Source organism: Bombina bombina, chromosome 1, assembly GCF_027579735.1.
Source record: "Bombina bombina isolate aBomBom1 chromosome 1, aBomBom1.pri, whole genome shotgun sequence".
NCBI lineage: Eukaryota > Metazoa > Chordata > Amphibia > Anura > Bombinatoridae > Bombina > Bombina bombina.
The window spans coordinates 1,485,289,256-1,485,310,547 of NC_069499.1; positions in this window are offsets into that span (position 1 = coordinate 1,485,289,256).

The following is a 21,292-nucleotide window of genomic DNA, read 5'->3' on the forward strand; positions in this document are numbered from 1 at the left end:
CCTGAAAATGCAAATTCTCAAAATGTTATACTCTGCAGCTGGTATAACAAGTCAATGAAAATACATTAATTGGAAAACAATTTTACGGTGTACTGTACCCTTTAAGGCACCTCTAAGCCTACATAGGGAAATACGGTTTCTGAATATCCATGCCTAAATTCCTGACATAATGATCCCCAGGTTATGAAATACCAATAAGTGAGTACCTAATAACAGCCTACAGGCTAAGCAGGTGCCAAACAACCCCCCCACACACACACACACACTTACCTGATAGGCACCCACACTACTGGAATTACCATAAGCAGAGAACTGCTTCCAGTAATTAGCCAATTCAGTGTTATACATGTGACAGCAGAGGATCTAAATATGTGGAGTATAACGTTGAACCAACAGGAGTAGGCTAGGGGCCAGTCCCCACGGCACCTATGGCAGGACTGTGACAAACTCCCTTAGGGTGTTTTTGTGCCACTACCCATACTCCAAATAATTCCCTTTGTCCAAACAGTAGCTCTCTGAGGGGAAACTGGGCCTCAAATCAGTCTGAGAGTCCTTCTCACAAACATCTGGAGCACCTCCTTTCTTCACCTTCCTCCGGCGAAGACAAAGACAACACTAGCTTCAAGTAAGTTGAGAGGGGTTTTAAGGGCTCTTGGAGTTTTGGGAATCTTTGTCTCCTCCTAGTGGTCAGGAGTATTATTCCCAGGAGCAATGGATCGTGGACCACCTTAAATAGTCTACTCAAAATTAAACTTTCATGATTCAGATAGATCATGCAATCTTAAGCAACTTTCTAATTTACTCCTATTATCATTTTTTTTCTTCAGTCTCTCTGTATCTTTATTTGAAAAAGCAAGTAAGCTTAGAAGCCAGACCATTTTTGGTTCAGCAGCTGGGTAGTGCTTGCTGATTGGTGTCTAAATGTAGCCACTAATCAGCAAACGCTACACCGGTGCTGATCCAAAAAACATAATTTATGTAAGAACTTACCTGATAAATTCATTTCTTTCATATTAGCAAGAGTCCATGAGCTAGTGACGTATGGGATATACATTCCTACCAGGAGGGGCAAAGTTTCCCAAACCTTAAAATGCCTATAAATACACCCCTCACCACACCCACAATTCAGTTTAACGAATAGCCAAGAAGTGGGGTGATAAGAAAAAAGTGCAAAAGCATATAAAATAAGGAATTGGAATAATTGTGCTTTATACAAAAAAATCATAACCACCACAAAAAAGGGCGGGCCTCATGGACTCTTGCTAATATGAAAGAAATGAATTTATCAGGAAAGTTCTTACATAAATTATGTTTTCTTTCATGTAATTAGCAAGAGTCCATGAGCTAGTGACGTATGGGATAATGACTACCCAAGATGTGGATCTTTCCACGCAAGAGTCACTAGAGAGGGAGGGATAAAATAAAGACAGCCAATTCCTGCTGAAAATAATCCACACCCAAAATAAAGTTTAATGAAAAACATAAACAGAAGATTCAAACTGAAACCACTGCCTGAAGTACTTTTCTACCAAAAACTGCTTCAGAAGAAGAAAATACATCAAAATGGTAGAATTTAGTAAAAGTATGCAAAGAGGACCAAGTTGCTGCTTTGCAAATCTGATCAACCGAAGCTTCATTCCTAAACACCCAGGAAGTAGAAACTGACCTAGTAGAATGAGCTGTAATCCTTTGAGGCGGAGTTTTACCCGACTCGACATAGGCATGATGAATTAAAGATTTCAACCAAGATGCCAAAGAAATGGCAGAAGCTTTCTGGCCTTTTCTAGAACCGGAAAAGATAACAAATAGACTAGAAGTCTTTCGGAAAGACTTAGTAGCTTCAACATAATATTTCAAAGCTCTAACAACATCCAAAGAATGCAACGATTTCTCCTTAAAATTCTTAGGATTAGGACATAATGAAGGAACCACAATTTCTCTACTAATGTTGTTGGAATTCACAACTTTAGGTAAAAATTCAAAAGAAGTTCGCAACACCGCCTTATCCTGATGAAAAATCAGAAAAGGAGACTCACAAGAAAGAGCAGATAATTCAGAGACTCTTCTGGCAGAAGAGATCGCCAAAAGGAACAAAACTTTCCAAGAAAGTAATTTAATGTCCAATGAATGCATAGGTTCAAACGGAGGAGCTTGAAGAGCCCCCAGAACCAAATTCAAACTCCAAGGAGGAGAAATTGACTTAATGACAGGTTTTATACGAACCAAAGCTTGTACAAAACAATGAATATCAGGAAGATTAGCAATCTTTCTGTGAAAAAGAACAGAAAGAGCAGAGATTTGTCCTTTCAAAGAACTTGCGGATAAACCTTTATCTAAACCATCCTGAAGAAACTGTAAAATTCTCGGAATTCTAAAAGAATGCCAAGAAAAATGATGAGAAAGACACCAAGAAATATAAGTCTTCCAGACTCTATAATATATCTCTCTGGATACAGATTTACGAGCCTGTAACATAGTATTAATCACAGAGTCAGAGAAACCTCTTTGACCAAGAATCAAGCGTTCAATCTCCATACCTTTAAATTTAAGGATTTGAGATCCTGATGGAAAAAAGGACCTTGCAACAGAAGGTCTGGTCTTAGCGGAAGAGTCCACGGATGGCAAGAGGCCATCCGGACAAGATCTGCATACCAAAACCTGTGAGGCCATGCCGGAGCTATCAGCAGAACAAACGAGCATTCCTTCAGAATCTTGGAGATTACTCTTGGAAGAAGAACTAGAGGCGGAAAGATATAGGCAGGATGATACTTCCAAGGAAGTGATAATGCATCCACTGCTTCCGCCTGAGGATCCCGGGATCTGGACAGATACCTGGGAAGTTTCTTGTTTAGATGAGACGCCATCAGATCTATTTCTGGAAGCTCCCACATTTGAACAATCTGAAGAAATACCTCTGGGTGAAGAGACCATTCGCCCGGATGCAACGTTTGGCGACTGAGATAATCCGCTTCCCAATTGTCTATACCTGGGATATGAACCGCAGAGATTAGACAGGAGCTGGATTCCGCCCAAACCAGAATTCGAGATACTTCTTTCATAGCCAGAGGACTGTGAGTCCCTCCTTGATGATTGATGTATGCCACAGTTGTGACATTGTCTGTCTGAAAACAAATGAACGATTCTCTCTTCAGAAGAGGCCAAGACTGAAGAGCTCTGAAAATTGCACGGAGTTCCAAAATATTGATCGGTAATCTCACCTCCTGAGATTCCCAAACTCCTTGTGCCGTCAGAGATCCCCACACAGCTCCCCAACCTGTGAGACTTGCATCTGTTGAAATTACAGTCCAGGTCGGAAGCACAAAAGAAGCCCCCTGAATTAAACGATGGTGATCTGTCCACCACGTTAGAGAGTGTCGTACAATCGGTTTTAAAGATATTAATTGAGATATCTTTGTGTAATCCCTGCACCATTGATTCAGCATACAGAGCTGAAGAGGTCGCATGTGAAAACGAGCAAAGGGGATCGCGTCCGATGCAGCAGTCATAAGACCTAGAATTTCCATGCATAAGGCTACCGAAGGGAATGATTGTGACTGAAGGTTTCGACAAGCTGAAATCAATTTTAGATGTCTCTTGTCTGTCAAAGACAGAGTCATGGACACTGAATCTATCTGGAAACCCAGAAAGGTTACCCTTGTCTGAGGAATCAATGAACTTTTTAGTGAATTGATCCTCCAACCATGATCTTGAAGAAACAACACAAGTCGATTCGTATGAGATTCTGCTAAATGTAAAGACTGAGCAAGTACCAAGATATCGTCCAAATAAGGAAATACCACAATACCCTGTTCTCTGATTACAGACAGAAGGGCACCGAGAACCTTTGTAAAAATTCTTGGAGCTGTAGCTAGGCCAAACGGCAGAGCCACAAACTGGTAATGCTTGTCCAGAAAAGAGAATCTCAGGAACTGATAATGATCTGGATGAATCTGAATATGCAGATATGCATCCTGTAAATCTATTGTGGACATATAATGCCCTTGCTGAACAAAAGGCAAGATAGTCCTTACAGTTACCATTTTGAACGTTGGTATCCTTACATAACGATTCAATATTTTTAGATCCAGAACTGGTCTGAAGGAATTCTCCTTCTTTGGTACAATGAAGAGATTTGAATAAAACCCCATCCCCTGTTCCAGAACTGGAACTGGCATAATTACTCCAGCCAACTCTAGATCTGAAACACAATTCAGAAATGCTTGAGCTTTCACTGGATTTACTGGGACACGGGAAAGAAAAAATCTCTTTGCAGGAGGTCTCATCTTGAAACCAATTCTGTACCCTTCTGAAACAATGTTCTGAATCCAAAGATTGTGAACAGAATTGATCCAAATTTCTTTGAAAAAACGTAACATGCCCCCTACCAGCTGAGCTGGAATGAGGGCCGCACCTTCATGTGGACTTAGAAGCTTGCTTTGCTTTTCTAGAAGGCTTGGATTTATTCCAGACTGGAGATGGTTTCCAAACTGAAACTGCTCCTGAGGATGAAGGATCAGGCTTTTGTTCTTTGTTGAAACGAAAGGAACGAAAACGATTATTAGCCCTGTTTTTACCCTTAGATTTTTTATCCTGTGGTAAAAAAGTTCCTTTCCCACCAGTAACAGTTGAGATAATAGAATCCAACTGAGAACCAAATAATTTGTTACCCTGGAAAGAAATGGAAAGTAGAGTTGATTTAGAAGCCATATCAGCATTCCAAGTTTTAAGCCATAAAGCTCTTCTAGCTAAAATAGCTAGAGACATAAACCTGACATCAACTCTGATAATATCAAAAATGGCATCACAGATAAAATTATTAGCATGTTGAAGAAGAATAATAATATTATGAGAATCATGATCTGTTACTTGTTGCGCTAAAATTTCCAACCAAAAAGTTGAAGCTGCAGCAACATCAGCCAATGATATAGCAGGTCTAAGAAGATTACCTGAACACAGATAAGCTTTTCTTAGAAAGGATTCAATTTTCCTATCTAAAGGATCCTTAAACGAAGTACCATCTGACGTAGGAATAGTAGTACGTTTAGCAAGGGTAGAAATAGCCCCATCAACTCTAGGGATTTTGTCCCAAAATTCTAATCTGTCAGACGGCACAGGATATAATTGCTTAAAACGTTTAGAAGGAGTAAATGAATTACCCAATTTATCCCATTCTCTGGAAATTACTTCAGAAATAGCACTAGGAAGAGGAAAAACTTCTGGAATAACCACAGGAGATTTAAAGACCTTATCTAAACGTTTAGAATTAGTATCAAGAGGACCAGAATCCTCAATTTCTAAAGCAATTAGGACTTCTTTAAGTAAAGAACGAATAAATTCCATTTTAAATAAATATGAAGATTTATCAGCATCAATCTCTGAGACAGAATCCTCTGAACCAGAAGAGTCATCAGAATCAGAATGATGATGTTCATTTAAAAATTCATCTGTATAAAGAGAAGTTTTAAAAGATTTTTTATGTTTACTAGAAGGAGGAATAACAGACATAGCCTTCTTGATGGATTCAGAAACAAAATCTCTTATGTTATCAGGAACATTCTGAACATTAGATGTTGATGGAACTGCAACAGGTAATGGTACATTACTAAAGGAAATATTATCTGCATTAACAAGTTTGTCATGACAATTAATACAAACAACAGCTGGAGGAATAGCTACTAAAAGTTTACAGCAGATACACTTAGCTTTGGTAGTTCCAGCACCAGACAGCGATTTTCCTGAAGTATCTTCTGACTCAGATGCAACGTGAGACATCTTGCAATATGTAAGAGAAAAAACAACATATAAAGCAAAATTGATCAAATTCCTTAAATGACAGTTTCAGGAATGGGAAAAAATGCCAATGAACAAGCTTCTAGCAACCAGAAGCAAAGAAAAAATGAGACTTAAATAATGTGGAGACAAAAGCGACGCCCATATTTTTTAGCGCCAAATAAGACGCCCACATTATTTGGCGCCTAAATGCTTTTTGGCGCCAAAAATGACGCCACATCCGGAACGCCGACATCTTTGGCGCAAAAGAACGTCAAAATATGACGCAACTTCCGGCGACACGTATGACGCCGGAAACAGAAAAGATTTTTTGCGCCAAAAAAGTCTGCGCCAAGAATGACGCAATAAAATGAAGCATTTTCAGCCCCCGCGAGCCTAACAGCCCACAGGGAAAAAAAGTCAAATTTTTAAGGTAAGAAAAATAATTGATTCAAGTGCATTATCCCAAATATGAAACTGACTGTCTGAAAATAAGGAATGTTGAACATCCTGAGTCAAGGCAAATAAATGTTTGAATACATATATTTAGAACTTTATAAACAAAGTGCCCAACCATAGCTTAGAGTGTCACAGAAAATAAGACTTACTTACCCCAGGACACTCATCTACATGTTTGTAGAAAGCCAAACCAGTACTGAAACGAAAATCAGCAGAGGTAATGGTATATAAATAAGAGTATATCGTCGATCTGAAAAGGGAGGTAAGAGATGAATCTCTACGACCGATAACAGAGAACCTATGAAATAGACCCCGTAGAAGGAGATCACTGCATTCAAAATAGGCAATACTCTCCTCACATCCCTCTGACATTCACTGCACGCTGAGAGGAAAACCGGGCTCCAACCTGCTGCGGAGCGCATATCAACGTAGAATCTAGCACAAACTTACTTCACCACCTCCATAGGAGGCAAAGTTTGTAAAACTGAATTGTGGGTGTGTTGAGGGGTGTATTTATAGGCATTTTAAGGTTTGGGAAACTTTGCCCCTCCTGGTAGGAATGTATATCCCATACGTCACTAGCTCATGGACTCTTGCTAATTACATGAAAGAAAAGAAAATTGATAATAGAAGAAAAATAGAAAGTTGCTTAAAATTGTATGCTCTAATCAAAAATAAACGTTCATGATTCAGATAGACTATCACTTTAGTGAAAGAAAGGAGCTTTAAAATGAATTCAACTACTGTGCTACAGTGCCTATCAGATAATTTTTGTGTCAGATCAATAACGTAACATTTGGAAGAACACCACTCAAAATATGCCTTCAAATCTTGTGATAAATCTTTTGTGTTACAGGCTTTTTGGCCTGCATCAAAGTTTAAATGAACTAATCTGAGAAACCTCTATGTCTCCAAACTAGGCATTCAAATTCCATGCCATTAAATTGAGAGATTTGAGATTGAGATGGAAAAGAGGACCTTGAGACAACATGTCTTGTCAGCAGGGCCGGTGCAAGGATTTTTGCCTACTCAGGCGAAGGTGTATTTTGACGCCCCCAATCCCCCGCCACAACACCATAACACCCCGACAATGAGCCCCACCCCTTAGATGGCTCTGCCCATTAATTGCTATCTATCTCTTATATATATATATATATATATATATATATATCCTCCATGTGTATCTGCACTCTCAATCTCCTCCAGTCATCAACCAGGGTGCCAGGTCAGTAATATTCACAGTATTTTCAAAATAGGACTGCACTCGCTGGATTTAAGCATAAAACTTATTTTATTGTGGTAATGTTTCGGAGTTCACAGACTCCTCCTTCCTCAGACCAGTACAAACATGCAAGTGAACATAGTGCCTTATATATACAATAAGCCCCACCCATCTAACAATACCTGTGTGAATTGCGCCAAAAACATGGTTGTCATGGTGATGACCCCCTCAACCAAACAATATTGCCATACTACTAAGCTAATAAAATAGTAAAATATATAGAGCAGAAATACAAACATATCATTATAGCAATGTATATCCATGTAGACCAACATTTGCAGTATCAGGTTACACTGTGTTAACAATAATTCAGCACGTGATTCATGTTATAAAGTCACATTAAGCATGGAACAATTGAGTCACAATAATCTATCCCTAATTTATAGCTAGTTGGTTACTTATATGAGTCTGTATGTGTCCATAATTGAGGTTATTACACAGTCATCATATCACATATTGTTTAAATAAGCGTTACCCAGAATTGGAGAATCCTAGTAAATCTATGCCACTGCTATTGTAAACGCATCATGTTTGTCAGGTCATAACAGATCTAGATTATTGCTGATACTCATAGCAGACACCTCCGTATAGGAACATACCTTATGTAAAAATGCCAGTATCCCCAGTCTGACTAGTGATCTGCCAAAAAGATGTGTTGCTGTCAAGTGCCAAGTTATGTGTCTTAGAGACGCTGTGCAGTGAACTCCGGCGTCTGTGGTGTAATTCCTCAAACCGCATGGCTAATTAGCATATGCGGCTGACGTCACCCGGCTTGCGCTACTGCTTGTAGTCATGGTAACCGCGGTGCGTTTATACAGCTTCAAGCCCTGTCAGTATTATCAGAGTGATTTGAGCACATTAGTGAGTGTTAGGTGGCCATGTAACAATACAGCAGTAGCTCACCCAATGTCAACAGAACGGTTACAGCAGATGTAAAAGGGCAAGGTATTAAGGCTTCCACCGGTGGGGAATAATTTACATAGTGCACAACTTATAGTGCATAGTTAAAGTGGTACCATAATGTGTTGGACCATGTTATGTTGCTTCTAGTGGAAGCCTTAGTTGTATCTGTATTTACATTTAGTTTTATCTTTATGTACATTTTTGTTTCTTTCTCATATGACCCATTTTCCACCACAGCTGCGGTAACCTAACAAGGGATTAATTACTAGAGCCTTAGCAACTACCCCACAATAGCTATATGGGTGACAATACACTTTAACTATGCACTATAAGTTGTGCACTATGTAAATTATTCCCCACCGGAGGAAGCCTTAATACCTTGCCCTTTTACATCTGTTGTAACCGTTCTGTTGACATTGGGTGAGCTACTGCTGTATTGTTACATGGCCACCTAACACTCACTAATGTGCTCAAATCACTCTGATAATACTGACAGGGCTTGAAGTTGTATAAACGCACCGCGGTTACCATGACTACAAGCAGTAGCGCAAGCCGGGTGACGTCAGCCGCATATGCTAATTAGCCATGCGGTTTGAGGAATTACACCACAGACGCCGGAGTTCACTGCACAGCGTCTCTGAGATACATAACTTGGCACTTGACAGCAACACATCTTTTTGGCAGATCACTAGTCAGACTGGGGATACTGGCATTTTTACATAAGGTATGTTCCTATACGGAGGTGTCTGCTATGAGTATCAGCAATAATCTAGATCTGTTATGACCTGACAAACATGATGCGTTTACAAAAGCAGTGGCAGAGATTTACTAGGATTCTCCAATTCTGGGTAACGCTTATTTAAACAATATGTGATATGATGACTGTGTAATAACCTCAATTATGGACACATACAGACTCATATAAGTAACCAACTAGCTATAAATTAGGGATAGATTATTGTGACTCAATTGTTCCATGCTTAATGTGACTTTATAACATGAATCACGTGCTGAATTATTGTTAACACAGTGTAACCTGATACTGCAAATGTTGGTCTACATGGATATACATTGCTATAATGATATGTTTGTATTTCTGCTCTAGATATTTTACTATTTTATTAGCTTAGTAGTATGGCAATATTGTTTGGTTGAGGGGGTCATCACCATGACAACCATGTTTTTGGCGCAATTCACACAGGTATTGTTAGATGGGTGGGGCTTATTGTATATATAAGGCACTATGTTCACTTGCATGTTTGTACTGGTCTGAGGAAGGAGGAGTCTGTGAACTCCGAATATATAAAAGAAATAGGTAATAAGGGAGGGGGACATATCTTTTCCACATGCCTTATACCACAATGTATGAGTGCATACAGCCAATTTAAATAAAAGCTCTTGCCATTGCCTTTTTTCTTCACATTCTTAAGCAAAAATTATAAAAAGGTATATCCTTAAAAACTTTTTATAACCCCATTATGAAACTCATTACCAAATATTATGAAACTCATTGTCAAAACATGAGTCAGAAAGTTCTTCCATAGGGAAATGGTTTTCCTTTTGCAGTTCTGCTCAAATAAAATGTCCTAAAAACTATTTTGTTTATGAATAGTTAAACAAGGCAAGTAAGGGTTCTAACACCTCCTCCCCCTGGGATGTATTAGTCTTCAGAGAGATGCTTATCAAAGCACACAGATAGCATAGGAAGCTTTATGCTGTGTGAGTTAGCTGCTGGGTGATCTGCAGGGTGATGAGTGTTGTAAAACCCAAGGACAGTCTGGTATACATTATATCAATAAACCCAGTTTCCAATGAACCTTTTTCTGTGCATGTGAACAGTTATAAAGTCATTTTTTTTCAGGCAATACTATGATTCAAGTTCTAATGCTATGAACTTCCATCTTGTTGCTATCTTTATTGTAACTTCAGACTAATCTCTGCTACAAATCACAATCATGACAATGACTGCTAAAGGCTGACACGGAACCACTACCTTAATAAATGGCATTCCTGCAGAGGAAGTAGTGCAGCAGATGAGAAGAAAACACAGCACAAAAAAACTTGTAGGAATCCTATCCAGGGGAGGTTATCGGCTGCTACAGAAGGGTGACTGGGGGAGGAGGCCAGTTACCTGCAGCTGCTTTTGCCTTTTTCTTGTTGTTACAGTGATTTAAGCTCGGCTGTCTACGGCTTGTTTTTCCACTCCCCTTTAGATCCGGCTAAATTTATATCCTTACACAGGACACGGGCAGGAATTATTTTAACTACTAGTACTAGTTAAAATCATTCCTGTGTAATAATGTAAATTTAGCCAGCTCTAAAGGGGAGTGGGAAACAAGCAGTCTGCAGTTGAGCCTCAGTCACTGTAAGAAGAAGTAGCTGCATTTAACTCATACTAACTAAACTACCATGCTCCGTTCAGAAACAACTTCCTAACCACAGATATAATTTATATATTGTGCTGACTCTGAGCATGCACGGTATATAGAGCATATCAGTAGTTTCTGAACGCAGCATGGTAATTTAGTTAACTACTACTTACTTTAAATCAAACCTGTCCTGCTACTTCCTTGTCACTGTCTGTCCTGTCACTGTGCCATTGCCAATAAACACCAGAGGCAAACTTACCCGGTTCCTAGATCTTGTGGGTTGTGTTTTTAAATTAGCTGCCTCTGCCTGTTGCGCTCTTGCCTGTCTTCCCGCTCTCTTCCTAGCTATGACTGCTGCTGGCTGGCTCCTCCCTCTTCCTCTCCGGTCATGTTCCTGGTGCTGTGACAGGTTAGGAACATGACTAGAGCTGAAGAACTTGAGCGTTAATGCTTGTAACAACAAAATGTAAAAAAAAAAATCACAATGGTGTTTCTCTAATTTTGCGCCCTTCTACTGAAGCGCCCTAAGGCATCTGCCTAACATGCCTTATGCCAAGCGCCGGGCCTGCTTGTCAGAGAGGAAAAAGCCATGGAGAGCTAGAGGAACGCTGCACTATATTCGGATGCCAAGTCCTGCGGGGCCAAGCTGGAGCAATTAATATTACTGACATTGACTCCTGTTTGAAGTAATGACACTTGGAAGAAATGTAAACAAAGGAAACAGGTATGCTAGATGAAAATCCAATGTCCCATGACATACCAAGGCGTCTATTATGTGAGTCTTTCAGACTCTTGATCTAGAAATTGTTTGGAAGCATGTGATTTAAGTGAGAGGTCTTCAGATCTATGTCCTGTAAGACCACTTTGATCACTGAGCAATCAGCAATGTCCTAATGGAGAGACCACTCCCTTGGATGGACCGATTGACTGCTGGGATAACCCACCTCCCAGCTGTTCACACCTGGTATGTGAATTGCCAATTGGGAGCAATTATTCCTCTCTGCCTAAGACAGAGTTTTAGACACTTCCTGCATGGCCAGTGGACTGCGGGTACCCCCCTTGATGATTTACTGTATGTAGGCCACCACCATGATATTGTCTGAATGGAAACAGATAAACTGCTCCCTTCAATAAGGGCCAGGGTAGAAGAGCCCAAATGTTGCTCAAAGTTCCAGAATGTTGATTGGTAACTTTGTCTTTAGAGGATACGAAACTCCTTGCACTGTTTGAGAAACACAGACTGCCTCCCAGCCTGAGAGATTGGTGTCCGTCAGCACAATAGACCAAGACTGTGAAGGAAGGATGTTTGAAGGGTCAAAAACAGACTTTGTGTCCTCAAGAAAAAAATTGTCTGACAGAGAAATCCAAAGCAATATGTTGCTCCAAATGTAGATAATTCTTTGACCACTGAGTTAGCATAGCCAACTAAAAGGGTCTCAAGTGAAGAGGGGCAAAAGGAACTGCATCCGAAGCAGCTACCATAAGACCCACCACCTCCATGCACTAAGCTACCAATGGAATTAAGCTCTTTGTAGGGAGAGACACACCTTCTGAATCTTTATATTACAAAGTTCCATCAGGAACTAGATGCATAAGGATTGAGTTCAATATGACTACCCTTATAGCAGGATATAAGGAGCAGATCTTAGGTATATTGATACTCCAACCATGGTCTTGATAGAAGCTTGTGAGTATCAGTATAGCTAGTGACAGAAAATAAACTTGCACTAGTATGTTATACAGATATGGAGCAACTAACATATCCTAATTCTGATCACTGGCAAGATTTTATCCAACACAGAGTGGCAAACTGGCAGTATTTAGCAGATATACAAACCTCAGGAACTGAAAGTGATCTCTGTGTATAGGGATGTGCATAAGAATCCTTGAGGTCTATAATAGCAACAAACTGACCCTTTGGAGTAAGGGAAAAAGACAGTGAGGAATGCTCCCATTATACAAGTGGGAATAATGATTATGTTTAGGGATGTTAAATCCAGGACAAGACTGTAAATCCCTTTGGACAATGAACAGATTGGGGTAAAAACTCTTGACCCTGGGGTTATACCGGTACTGGGATTAAATATTCCCCTATCCTCCAAATCCTTGTATAAAGGTTGTTGCCTCTGAAGGATTATTGGCAACATTTATAAATGACTACTAGTCACTAAGGAGGACTGCTTTAAAGGGACAGTCTACAAAATAATTTTTATTGTTTTAAAAAATAGATAATCCATTTATTACCCATTCCCAAGTTTTGCATAGCCAACACAGTTATATTAATATAATTTTTACCTCTGTGATTACCTTGTATCTAAACATCTTTTGACAGCCCCCTGATCACATGACTGTGACTATTTAAAATCTATTGCATTTAGTATTGTGTTGTGCTAACTCTTAAATAACTTCCCGGACGTGAACACATTGTTATCTATATGGCCCAGATGAACTATCAGTCTGCGGATTTACCGCACGGCTATTGGCTAAGAGGTGAAAACGTCACCTCTTAGCCAAAAAAAATATTTAGCCGCGGGCTGCTGTAGCAGCTAAGAGCGGCGATCTTGGTAGGTACCAGTCCCCTGGCTATGCAGTACCTGTGTCAGAGTACCTACAAATAGCCTCTGTGCTGTGTAAAGTCACTTACACAGTGCCCCTCCACTGGCTTACCAGGCATGTCAATCTATGTCAATGCAGCTACAGCAGTATCCAGTAGAGAGCACATCCAGTGCAGGTATCAAATACCGCAGAGGATTGCAGTAGGAAGTACCTGAGTTCCTCAGGGGGAGGCTTGAGATGAGTTACCATGACGCCTGAGGGTAGTTATGGCTGAAGTCCGTTAGGGAAATACTTTGCTCATAACAGGGTATTCCTATGTCCCTGTATCATTCAGCTGCTGTGAAGAGTCTTTTCTGTCTTCTTTGTAAATTATACTCCCCAGAGACTCTAGGTCTCACATAGGTCTGAACTCTCTATTTGTAATCCATAAGCAAGCAGCTGGAACAACCTCTATTCTCAACCAACTCCTATGAGGCCAAGAACAAAACTAAGAGAGAGATATGTGAGGAATTTTAAGCTCTGATATGGGTTCTTGACCTCATCCTAGTGGCTGAAAATATGTCCCATATGTCATGGAGGACTGTGGACATCATCATTTTACAAAAGAAAGAAGATCTTGTTTCCCTGCAAGCTCAACCCATTTTAAAGGGATATGAATCACAATTCAAATAGAGCATTCAATTCTAAACAACTTTCCTCTTTACTTTTATTATCAAATTAGATTTTATCTTGGTATTGATTGTAGCATGATCAGCAAAGACAAGATTGAGGTACTGGTAAGTCGGGAGAGGTTTTATAGAGTCTTTGGTGGTTGTGAATCTTTGCCTCATCCTAGTGGTAGGGAATCATTACCAGGAGTAATGGATCATGGACTCTCACCAACTGTATGAAAAAACAATTGCTGCAAGCAAGGTGTTAAATCAAAACGTTTCACTCACGTTAATTGCACAACATCAATAAACAAAATGTATGCTTACCTAATAAATTATTTTCTTTCCTGGCAGAGTCCACAAATTCATTAATTACTGTTGGGAATTCAACACCTGGCCACCAGGAGGAGGCAAAGACATCCCAGACAAAGCATTAAGTATCCCTCCCACTTCCCATACTCCCCTAGTCAGAGCAGACGGAAAAGTAGGAGAAACACAATGGGTATAGGGGTGCCTGTGGAGATAATGAAAAAATTGCTGCAAAAAAATGAAAAGAAAAAGTGCGGGTTTGTGTGAAAGATGAGAATTTATCAGGTAAGCATAAATTTTGTTTTCTTTCCAATGGCAGGGAGAGCCCACAAATTAATTCATTACTGTTGGGAATTCAATACCCAAGTAAGAGGACACAGAATGAACCGGGAAGGAAAAAAATGTCAGGCAGTCCTAATCTGAAGGCACCCCCGCTTGAAGCACTTTTCTCCCAAAGGAAGTGTCAGCTGAGGCAAAAACATCAAACTTGTAAAATTTTGAAAAGGAATGCAAAAGAGGACAAGGTAGCCGCCTTACAGGATTTGTTCCACAGAGGCTTTGTTCTTAAAAGCCCAAGAAGAGGACACAGCATGGGTAGAGTGAGCCGTAATCCTCTAAGGGGGCTGATGACCAGCTACCTCGTAAGCCAAACAAATGACACTCAGCAGATAGGAAAGGGTAGTCGCAGTGGCTTTCTGACCCTTGTGCTTACCGGCATACACAACAAACAAGGAAGAAGACTGTCTAAAATCCTTGATAGAATGGATATTAAATTTCAAAGCACGGACCACATCCAGATTGTGCAACAAACGCTCCTTCTGAGAAGGATTAGGACAAAAAGAAGGTACTACCATCTCCTGATTGATATCGAGGTCAGAAACAACCTTAGGTGGAGAACCCAACTTGGTATGTAGGACAGCCTTATTTGCATGGAAAACAAGACAAGGGGGATCACACTGTAAGGCAGATAATTCTGAAACAAAGAAATAGCCAAAAAAAAAAAACTTTACAAGATAAAAGTTTAATATCAACAGAATGCATAGGCTCAAACTGAGCTTGATGAAAAACACAAAGAACAAGATTAAAGCTCCAAGGAGGAGCAACAGATTTAAACAGAAGCCTGATTCTATCCAGAGCCTGGACAAAGGACAGAACGTCTGCAAAAGTAGCCAACTTCTTGTGTAACAACATGCAAAGGGCAGAAATCTGCCCCTTGAGAGAAATAGTTGACAAACACTCCTCCAACCCTTCTTGGAGAAACAAAAGAATTCACGGAACTCTCACCTTGTACCAAGGGAAACCTCTAGTCTCACACCAGGTTAGGTAGGTGTGCCACACCTTGTGATACATTTGACGAGTCACCATCTTACAAGCCTGGATTAGAGTATCAATGACCTTGTCAGAAAAACCTCTCTTAGACAGAACTAGGTGTTCAATCTCCATTCAGTCAGCCTCAGAGAATCTAGATTTTGGTAAAGGAATGGACCCTGAAGCAGAAGGTCCGCTATCTGAGGTAACCTCCATGGAGAAGAGGATGAAATCTTCACTAGGTCTGCGAACCAAGTCCTGCGAGGCCACGTTGGAGCAACTAGAATCACTGAAGCCAGCTCCCTGTTTGATGCGGGTAATTTCCCATGGAAGAAGAGCAAACGGAGGAAAAAGATAAATAAGCTTGAACTTCCATGGAACTGCTAACGTGTCCGCCAACACTGCCTGGGGATCACTCGATCTCAACCCATATCTGGGCAGCTTGGTATTGAGATGAGAGGTCATGAGGTCTATCTCCGGAACACCCCACCTAAGGGTTAGCTTGGAGAAAACCTCCGGATGAAGAGCCCACTCCTCAGGATGAAACGTCTGTCTGCTCAAGTAATCCGCCTCCCAATTGTACACTCCCAGGATATGGAAATCCAAATGTGACATTTGTGAGACTCTGCACACTGAAGGATGCGAGAGACTTCCTTTATAACCAGGGAGCTCCTTGATTCTCCATGATTGATATAAGCCACAGACGTTATGTTGTCCGATTGGAATCGGATAAACCGGACAGAGCAAGTAAAGGTCATGTCATCAGAGCATTGAAGATGTCACTCAATTCCAGAATGTTGATGGGCATGGAAGACTCCACCAGTGACCAGGTTTCCCTGTGCTTTCAGAGGGCCCCAGACCACACCACAGCCCAAAAGGCTGGTGTTCATAGTCACAATCTCCCACAATGGTCTCAAAAAGCATGTGCCTTGAGACAGGTGATCCTGACATAGCCACCAGGAGAAAGATTCTCTCCTATGGCTGCACAGGAAGATCTGTTGGGAACCTGAATCATCTCTGATAAGGAGTTGCACCAGTATGCGGCAGCTCCAGCAACTGCTGCAATGCTCGCAGCCGGTAGAAAGAGAAGTCCAAGCTGGTAAAAGATTCTCCTTGAGTACCCCTCAATTTTTCTGTCCATGGGGTCCCTAAAGGAAGTACTATCCTCTAAAGGGATAGTAGTACGCTTGGCCAGGGTGGAAATAGCGCCATCCCCCTTGGGAATGGAACTCCATAACTCCAGGTTAGAGTCAGAAACTGGAAACATCTTCATAAAATTAAAGGACAGGGAGTAAGGAATCCCAAGGCTCTCCCACTCCTTAGAGATGATGTCCACCAGGATAAACTTTCGGAGCTCTGGGTTTAACATCATAAATCCTGTCTAGTTTGGGAATCTTAGGTTCCTCAGATGGTTTGGAATCAGGAAAATCCAAGGTTGATAATACCTCCTTGAGTAAAAGCGGAGTCAGAATCAGATCTCACCTTCATAGTCTACAGAGGTATGCTCATCCTCAGAATGTTGGGAGAGACTGACCAATGCAGATTGTATAGAAGATAGTCCTGTATCAGAGGAAACATGCTTAATTTTCATCTTTCTTTTACCAGAGACAGGTAAGGCCTTCAGCACAGCAGAGACAGCTGACTGTAGTTGTGCTGCAAAATCCCTTGGTAAAAAAAAACCCTCCCAAGTAAGGACTGTGCTGAGCCGCAGGGCACTGCCTGTGTAACCTTTTGGGATGGGGACTGAGGAGAAAGCTGAGGGATATCCTGGACAACAGAGTCCTGAGAGGTAAAGGGCTTTGAGGGTTTAATATTCCCTGAAAAGTTAGTGTAGGGCTTACCTTTTGATTTTGACTGTAAACCGAATTTAAACATGAGGAACAAAACTGCAGGGGGACAACATGGGCTTCTTCACAATAAAAACACTTTCCAGCTGAAATTAATACATTTGAAGAGTTTCCCAAATCCATACCAGTCTATAGTAAGAGAGGTGATTCAAAAACAGCAATAAATGTAATCTGTTATAATAAGTTATAAAACAGCACCTCAATAGGATTCTGCTCTGGCTGGAGCACTCAAAAACCTCCCACTCCATAGTCGACCATAACGGCATAATATGTTTACAATATTAAATACACTGGGCCCACAAATATAATAAAGTATTAGAGCGCGCTCAAAGCTTTATGCCGTTAACAGTCCCAGATTGAGCAGAAGGATCCCAACACTAAACTGATCCTTATATCTCAGCTGACACAGACCTCCTTAAAAATCTCTGCTGCATAACAGACTGATCCTAAACCTAGGATCAGAAATTAGAAGTCCCCAGACTTCTTTAGGAGGTAATCAGGTGCCATCTGGTCACCCCTCATAGTGCCTGTATAATTTTCCATCAGCACCCTGAGCACTATGCCTCCAATCTAAGGGAAGGAAAAAAAAGGGCACTTACCTCCAGGGTCTCTGTTGTGGAGCAGTCACAGCACTTCCAGGTCTGACAGCTTCATCCACATCTGTCAGGGGTCAGAGGTGTTAGCAAATAAAGCTGGAAGAAGGCTAAGGAAGGTTCCTTGGAACATCCAGCAGCTAACAGCAACCAATACTCTTACTAAGAGGATTACATGAATACAGCATAACCCCAGTCATATCTTGCAGGGAAACTAACCCTTAAAGGACTTAAAATTCAAATTTCTTCAGAGCACTTTCTTCGCCAATCTCCTAGTTGACAGAGGCAAAGAATGACTGGAGGAGTATGGAAAGTGGGAAGGATACTTAAAGGGACAATAAACGCGTTGAGATGGTAATATAAAACATATCTATAAAAATACTCTGCAATATACTTTCATTATTTTGTCTCCCTTTTCGTGTAATTCCATTCTAAAATTTGTTAGCTTCTCAGTTCCTGTTAGAAATGGAAGTGCAGAACACTGTTATATTCCCAACAGCCATTGGCTGCACACTCTCATGACCTATTTATAACTGTTTCCAAATGGCCAGAGCAGATAACCTAAGTTACAACATGGCAGCTCCCATTGTTTTATAAACACTAAAACTTTACACTTATTTTTCCACTATTTAAACAACTAATTAAACTTTAAAAAATACATCTGCATGTTATTCTCAGACTAAGCTTTTCTTTGAATACGTCATTCTATCTAGCGTTTAATGTCCCTTTAATGCTTTGGCTCAGGTGTCTTTGCCTCCTCCTGGTGGCCAGGTGTTTAATTCCCAACAAAAAATGAAGGCATTTGTGGACTCTCCCTGCCATTGGAAAGAAAAAAATTGTAATCACTGGGCGTTTACTGCCCCTTTAAGTTACATGGCGGTGCACATTACTTTATGGAGACTAAAACTTTACACATTTTGATATTTAACCAACATCTAGCCCTCCAATGATTTTTGCGTGGCTCTCAGCATCACTAAGTAGAACACATACATCAGTACTTTGTTGACAAAAAAGCAGTTCCACAATTCTCTGTTCGGTAACATGTATTAACTGCTGAATGCGGTTAGGACGTTCCATGCTGTCCTAACAGCATTAGGCTTCAACGCTGTTAGGACGATATGAAACGTCTTACCTTTTTGGGCATTCTGCACCCTTCTCCTTTTGTTTAATGGTAAATTGGACTGGAGATGTGTGCCTAGCATTGTAGGCAGTCCCCCATGATCCGATACCAGCCTTGAAATTATGTGATCACATCTATGATTGCGTGATTTTATTTTTAAGCAAGTGTTTACATCGGAAATTTGTTCCAATGTTAAACACTTGCCACCGGCATGAATGGGTTAATACAGAGTTTTATACATTTGAGTAGTAAATACAGTTAAATTAAAAGGGATATGAAACCCAAAAAAAATTATTTCATGATTCAGATAAAGCATATGATTTCAAACAACTTTCTAATTTACTTACATTATCATTTTTTTTTTTAATTATCTTGGTATCTTTTGCTGAAAAGCAGGGATGTGTGCTTAGGAGCCAGCCCATTTAAAGTGAACGTAAACAAAAACGCTCTATTCTAAATAATTTAACATATCAAGCCAAATAAATATAACTTTCATTCATCAATATTTCGAAATCTTTATATTACCTGCGATATCCTATATAGTCATCTACTCGGCTATCTGAAAAACAACCCGTAATTTTTTTTTTTATAAACAACGATCACGTTGTTCAGCCATTCAATTGATTCTTTGGCCGTTAGGCGGCCGTCAATTTACGTCATCATGGTATGGTTAGAGATGCGCATGCGTAACAGTTTGGATATCGCAGTTGCCAAGCGCGCGCTCTCACGTTTCACGCATGTGCATTATCCACTAGTTATTGTAGGCATAGTTTTGACCGCATCAGAAGTAAAACGGCAACAATGTGGAAATGATCGCAAAAAACAGAACCAGTCTCTGTGTTGGCAAATATAGTATTGAATGAATCTCGTTACTCATTCAATACTATGTTGGAGCCTCGATTAACGCATGCGCAAAGATGACAGTCTAAAAATGATGAGCATGCGCGGTTATTCGATGCTCGATGTGCATGAGCTGAGTAGACACGTATAGAGCGGGTGGGACCGCTCTATACGTCACAGTATCCGAAACCAGGAAATGGTGAATGGGAGGAGAATCAGAAGGGAACCGTAAGAAAAATAAGCTATAAAATGACATAAATCAATCATGTTTTTTTTTTAAAAAAAGCTAGCAACTGGATTTAAGTTAGTAAGAGGATTGTAAATACGATTGATGGATGCAAAAACTTTACCTTCACTTTAATGAGCTATATGGCAGGGTTTTTGCAAAAATGTTATCCATTTGCAAGAGTACTAGATGCCTGCACTTTTTTTCTGCTATGTAGCGCTCCAGATGCCCACCTAGGTATCTTTTCAACACAAAATATCACAGAAAAAAAAGCAAACTTAACAATAAAAGTAAATTAGAAACTTTTTTTAAATGGTATGCTCTGTCTGAATCACAAAAGAATTTGGGTTTCATATCCCTTTAATGAACAGTAGCTAATTTATTTTTATCTAAAAAAGTGAATATAAAAGTGAGTATAAGTAATTTGGCCTCGGCTAAATCACACCTTTAGCAACCAGCCCTCCACATAAAAAAACCTCTAGAAGATTATGCATACAAATGTATTTCATTTTTAAAAGGACATGAGGCATTTTGGTATTTTATTATTTTATTATCAATTTTTGTATACAGGATGAGTAATACATCTTGTGTGTACAATCTTGCCGTTGTCGTAGACTTGGACCTATCACAGCATTAATAAAAACGCCAATTTATCCAGCAATGAAAGAATTAAAATCTGAAGGAAAATGTATTTGGAATCTTCTCTGTTGGAGGAAATCTATTATCCCCTAGTCTACAGCAACCATTATGTCCCTACAATATGCCACTCTGAAGATAAAAGAAATCTCAATGAAAAATATTGAACTTTTTTGTTTTAGAGCTAATAATAATTCTCTGTAAAGCTCTTTCTGACCAGGCAAAGCAGATAAGGTAAATCATATTCTACACACCAATACTGTAGCTTATTTGGATATATTTTTTTTTTGTACAGGACAACATATTCTTTCAATAACAACATTAAGATACCAGGAGGTAGGTAGATTACAACATGAATCCTCTGAATGTTTTTGTCGGAACTCCTGCAGTGCAACAAAGGTTAATAGCCTGCACTATAGCTACAG